Source organism: Lycium barbarum, chromosome 6, assembly GCF_019175385.1.
Source record: "Lycium barbarum isolate Lr01 chromosome 6, ASM1917538v2, whole genome shotgun sequence".
Lineage (NCBI taxonomy): Eukaryota > Viridiplantae > Streptophyta > Magnoliopsida > Solanales > Solanaceae > Lycium > Lycium barbarum.
Window position 1 is genome coordinate 21603124 of NC_083342.1, and position 6595 is coordinate 21609718.

At 32.9% G+C, this 6595-nt stretch overlaps 1 pseudogene; it reads left to right on the plus strand.

Annotated features, from left to right (window-relative positions):
- The first annotated feature begins 2562 nt into the window (after nt 1–2562).
- On the plus strand, nt 2563–4633 carry LOC132643597 (probable xyloglucan endotransglucosylase/hydrolase protein; annotated as a pseudogene).
- Nucleotides 4634–6595: the final 1962 nt, after the last annotated feature.

A 6595-nucleotide genomic window follows, 5' to 3' on the forward strand; every position in this document is an offset into this window, starting at 1 on the left:
CTATGCTCGAAGCTGCTATCAAAGATTAACTGCTTTGACCCTCGTATTCCGAACCTCCTTATATAAATTGGGACATAGGAAGTATTATACATCAATTTAGGGGTGTTCACGGTTTGGTTAATAACCAATCCAAACTGCAAACCGATAAAATAAACCGATAGTTATTTGGGTTTGGTTTGTTTTGGTTTTGAATTTTAAAAAATCGATGATATTTGGTTTGGTTTTGATTTTATTAAAAACAAATCGAAGAAAAAACCGAACCAAACTGACTAAATAATATACACAATTTTTATAATTATATATATACAATATATATTTTTTAATAAATAATTTTAAACACTTTGTTTACTTTTTCATAAAAAATTTCTTTATATATATTAGGCTAATGAGCTCTACACCTTAAGTCCATTTCTTAAAAGAAATCTATGAATCCGAACTTGTTTATTCAAAGAAACAACTATGAGATTTACCTTAAAAAAATTGTATTTCTTATAAAACTTATTCACTTGATTAAAATTTATAGATCTTAAGATATTTTCTCCATAATCCAAGAAATTTAAAACTCGCACAATAAATAGGTAATAATGAATTATAAGTTGAAAACAGATCGATGGAAAAATCTTTCCTAATCGTAAGAAAAATAATGAAAGAGAGAAATATCATTATGTTTCTTAAAAATCGAAAAATTGCACCAAATCGAACCAAACAGACAACAACCAAACCGGTGAATATACATTATATTTAGTTCGGAAAAGGCTCATAAATACCCCTAACCTATTGGAAAAGGCTCATAAATACCCTCCTTCCACCTTTGGGTCTAAAAATACCTTAAGGTTTGTTTTTGACTCAAATATACCCTTCAAACTAACAGACCAAATTTGACTGTGTTAAAAAGTCACGTGGCATTTTCTAATTGGTGCCACATTTTGATTTAAAATAATTATGTAAAACCCACCCAAGTTCTAAACCCAAACCCGTGGCTGACCCGTTCTGGAGGTACGATACACTAAACGAAAAGTGAAAAAGCTTATAACTTTATTATCTTAAGAAGCTTTAGAATATCTAGCCATGGTGGGTGATGAAAAAACAGAGTTATATGTGGGCGCTTTTTTTGAGTCTCCTCAGATGTAGCAGAGTTCTCCATTTATATCTTTAATATGAATTTCATGAAAGAAAAAAAAACCCAACTTTATAAAAATTAGAATTCTCAATTCAAAGCACTTCAATTTCTCCAATTTCTTGAAATCAAAACTGGAAAAAAAAAATCAAGAAAATGATGGAAACTGATGAAGGGAAGAAAACCCACAAAGGGGTAGGTGGGTGGGGTGTTGAGAAAGAAATTCACTGAAAAAGATGACATGGCAGTCGCATGTGATGTTTTCCTTCAAATAAGAAAATAATGGCTTAGCAAAAGGATAAAAATCGTTTGACAATTCATAGGTTATAATTTCACATAAAAACAAAACCCTCTTATATATATTGCAAATCAAAACTTTCAAATCTCATTGAGTATTTGAGTTTCTGATTTATTGGAGACAAAGGAAGAGAAAAAGAACGTATGGTACCTCCAGAACGGGTCGGCCACGGGTTTGGGTTTAGAATTTGGGTGGGTTTTATATAATTATTTTAAATTAAAATGTGGCACCAATTAGAAAATGCCACATGGCTTTTTAACACCATCAAATTTGGTCTGTTAGTTTGAAGGGTATATTTGAGCCAAAAACAAACCTTACGGGTATTTTTAGACCCAAAGGTGGAAGGAGGATATATATGAGCCTTTTCCAATAGGTTAGGGGTATTTATGAGCCTTTTCCGTATTTAGTTTGGTTTGGTTTTAATGATTTAAAAACCGACTAATAGCCTGTTTGGCCAAGCTTATTTTCCCCCCAAAAGTACTTATTTTTTCAATAAGTGCTTATTTTTAAAAAAGTGAGGTGTTTGACCAAGCTTTTGAGAGAAAATAAGTGCTTTTGGGGAATAACAGAAACAGTTTTTCAGAAGGTTAAAAAAATAGCTTTTGCCCAAATGCACTTTTTTGAAAAATACTTTTGAGAAAAATACACATAGAAACACTTTTTAAAATCTTGGCCCAACACTAATTGCTGCTTAAAAATACTTTTTAAATTAATTGGCTAAACACAAACTGTTTTTAGCCAAAAATATTTTTTTGAAAAGTTCAAAAGTACTTTTTAAAATAAGCTATTTTTAAAAGCTTGACCAAATAGACTATAAGTTGGTTTGGTTTTGATTTTAACCAAAAACTAACCCAAACCGACCCATGAACACTTGATTGGGTATAAACAATCCAATCAAACGAATTATCAATATTTTCTCCTATGTATTCCTAGGCGCGTTTGTTGTCCTCCGACATGGGCCCATATTTCCTTTTGATTGATTGATGGGACCATGTGCATGGCGCCGTGGATTGCTCCTCCAATCTGCACCAGACAAAAGTCTTGTACTTAATTAAATTGGGCAGTTACGCAACAGCTGGAAGTCTAAATATATCACCGAAATATCTGACAATATCTCACTTGCTTCAATGTTCTGTTGACACTTGACACATGGCCAAGTGTTCCATTTCAGCATAACATTCAAAATCCCCCTCTATAAATAATGAACCATATCCAAATGACCAATGTCTCATTCAAGAAAAGAAAAGAGGTAATATGAAGGGAGCTCTAGTTGGTTTTGCTTTGATTAATTTGTCAATATTGGTAAGTTGTGGGGCACCAAGGAAGGCAGTTGATGTACCTTTTTGGAACAACTATGAACCTAGTTGGTCAAGTCACCATATCAAGTACCTTAATGGTGGTACTACTGCTGAGCTTCTTCTTGACAATACTACTTTTCTATTCGCATAGATAGGTAAGAAGAAAAAGTTCTGTATACATACCATATGTTTAATTCCCTAGGCTTTTTTTTTTTTTTTTTTTCGTGCTTTTACTTTTTTATATTTTGACTTTCGTTAGTGAAAATTTTATTTCTACCACTTCAAATCCTTGAAAGTTGTGCTTTAATTTACTCACTTTTGAATTTTGGATGATTGAAGGAACTGGATTTCAATCAAAGAGATCGTATCTTTTTGGGCACTTCAGCATGAAAATGAAGCTTGTTGGAGGAGATTCTGCTGGTGTTGTCACTGCATTTTATGTATGTAATCATTTTCTTAATTGCAGTACATACTAATTTTTATAGCTTTCGCTTCAATTTATGTTTCTTACTTTCCAATTTAGGATGTTTTAAAAAATGCCACATTCTATATTTGGTCGTTACATCCAACATTTTACATGATATATTTAAATCACAACATTCAAACGCATTTTGATACGTAATGCAGGTCTTTAATTTAAGATCACAAGATTCAAAAATCTTATTGACTCTGTCTGTACATATTAAAAGAGAGACTGATGTTTTTTTTATTTATTTGGGGTTATCCTCAGCTATCGTCAAACAATGCAGAACACGATGAGATAGATTTCGAATTCCTGGGGAACAGAACAGGTCAGCCATACATATTGCAGAGCAATGTGTTCACTGGAGGCAAAGGAGACAGAGAACAGAGGATCTATCTCTGGTTTGATCCAACCAAAGACTTCCATTCCTATTCCGTTCTTTGGAACACCTTTCAGATTGTGTAAGTTGATGACATTTTCTTTTCAAACATTTTTGAGATTAGATTCCTAAAATAGAAAACATGGTAAAACTGGGAAATTAAATACTATACTTATCTAAAAGGTCTTTTTTCATTTTTGGCCCATTAGCAGAAACTAATTAATTAGAATGTTATATGCATATTTTGTATATACTGTGTATATTTATATGTATATTTATATTTAATACAAAACCTATATATTTGCTAGCTAGTATTATTCTTTTGAGTGGCCAAAAAATGTAATGCCCATCGGCCGAAATTAATTTTGGATGTTAGCTAAAATATACAAAATTTACACACTGATTTTGTATATTATATGTATATGTTGTGTATATGTATATTTATACTTAAACAAAACCTATATATTTGCTGGCTATCATTCTTTTGAGTGTTCCAAAGGTGTAATGCCCATTGGCCAAAATATACAAAATCTACACACTGATTGTGTATATGATATGTATATTTATGTATATTATATGTATATTATTTGTATGTAATATGAAAAAAAATTGCAGGATCTTTGTGGACGATGTCCCAATAAGAGTATTCAAGAATTCCGAAGACATAGGTGTGAAATTCCCGTTCAATCAGCCAATGAAGATCTATTCGAGCCTATGGAATGCAGACGATTGGGCTACGAGAGGAGGATTAGAGAAAACCGATTGGTCAGCTGCACCGTTCATCGCTTCCTACACTTCGTTCCACATCGATGGCTGCGAGGCTGTCACCCCGCAAGAAGTGCAAGTTTGTAACACCAATGGCATGAAATGGTGGGATCAAAAGGCTTTTCAAGATTTAGATGGACCTCAGTATAGAAGACTTCAATGGGTTCGCCAAAAATTTACTATTTATAACTATTGTACTGATAGAAAAAGGAACCCTACACTTCCTCCAGAGTGTACAAGGGACAGAGATCTTTAATTAGTTCTTGTTTGTTGGGGACATTACATTGTGTAATAACTCATTTTGGGTTTGTGAGGGTTGATTTGTTTTGCTTTCTTTATTTATTTTGCTCCTTTACAGAGTGCTCTTTTAATAACGTATATGACATTAGTATACTTTGTCTTCAATCTTCGTCTTCAATCTGATGTCTCAGATCCTCTAATTTCTTTATCTATCTCCACTTTTAATATTGTTGGGCTAAAACGGTCCAAAAATGCTTTTAACATGACGTGATATTGTCCGCTTTGGGTCAAGTCCGCATGGTTTTCCCCAAAAGGCCTTACATCATTAAAAGTATTCAACTCTTTATAAGTAACTCATTTTTCTTTTCAGCTACCAATGTAGTACTTTGTTCGCACACCCAACTGATATAAATAAAGTATTTGAATAAAATTTATAACTGGATTCACGTAAACTGATTCGCCTGCACAAATGACAAAAGCGACACTCTGGATTTTTACAAATTAGAGTAGAGAAACTAAATACTACTCTCTCCGGCTCAAAAAAGGTGTCCACTTAGTCTTCTTTTCTTGAGTCAAAAAAAGTGTTCACTTATCAAATCAAGAAAGAAGTAACATTGTTTTTTTTTTTTTTTTTCATATTTTTCCCTATTAAGTGTTAAATAATCAAATCCCAGTGCTTATTTAATTAGGGGTAGTTTAGTCAAATTACCTATTTTTGTCTAGGAGTTAGTATTTTCTTAAGGGGTGTGCAAATGACTAAGTGGATTTTTTTTTTTTGATCCGGATGGAGTACGTCCCAATTCATCTGTAAGATTGTTGCCCTCTCATATATACTGTAGTACCTTGTACACAAGGGGCTTTAATTACAAGGAACATTTGATTCTTAAAATAAAAGAAAAATAGCACGCTCCAAAACTAAAGAAATGTAATCGGTACTTGATACCTTAAAACTTGTGACAGCGAATTAACATTCATTTCAAATTTAGACATAAATTATGCAGGTATCATGATAACTGAAATTTTATAACTAGAAATAGTAAGCATGTGGATCATAATTCATGAAGTGATAATGTTTTAAACATAAATACATGACACACAATGTACATAGAAGTTTTAACTGACTAAATATTACTAAAAAAACAACTAGACATTAAGACACCCACTAGTGCAATAGTGAACCCAATTACTCACCATAACAAGTTGGAGGAGTCAAACGCCCAACTCATGTCCCCATGCTGATCTCACATGTGTCTGAAAGGGAAAAACAAAAATACTGCCAAGTAAGACTGAGTACATCCGCATCGTACCCAGCAAGTACCTAACTCAAGACTGGGCAAGAGTTTAATAAAAATTTCATGCTATGGATATGCAATCCAAATCAATAAAAGACATTTCACAAGTCGTAAATAAATTATAAACTTAAAACATTTCATTTAATACTCAACATGTGGCCTTATTCCTTTTTTGATATCATAACATATACTCCGTCCGTTTCAATTTATGTGAACCTATTTTCTTATTAGTCCGTGCAAAAAAGAATGACTCATTTCTATATTTGAAAACAATTTACTTTTATCCAATGATTAATAACCACACAAAATATATGTGACTCATTTAACATCACAAGCTTAAAAGTGTTTTCTTCTTTTATAAAATCCGTACCCAGTCAATTAGGTTCACATAAATTGAAATAGAACGAGTATCATAACTTAAGGAGGAATCTCTATTGGCACTGACACATGTGCATATAAACCACTATGTGTATATGGGGCCCGATCCTAGTCTGGTCGGCTAAGCCGCCTCACCACAGTGCCGAGTGGTTTCGACATGATGTTAGCTAGTCTAACACTAAGTTTCAAGCAAGGAATCTAATTGTCCGAACCAATGGTTACGACCATATTCCTATACAGGCACATGTAGTTTGAAGTATTTGACACTTCTGTCTAATACTCTCTCGCTAATCTAAGGATATGTAGCAATCCAGCCCTGCCCCTCGTTTTTAAATTTAAAGCTTTAAATTGTGTATTCAAACCTT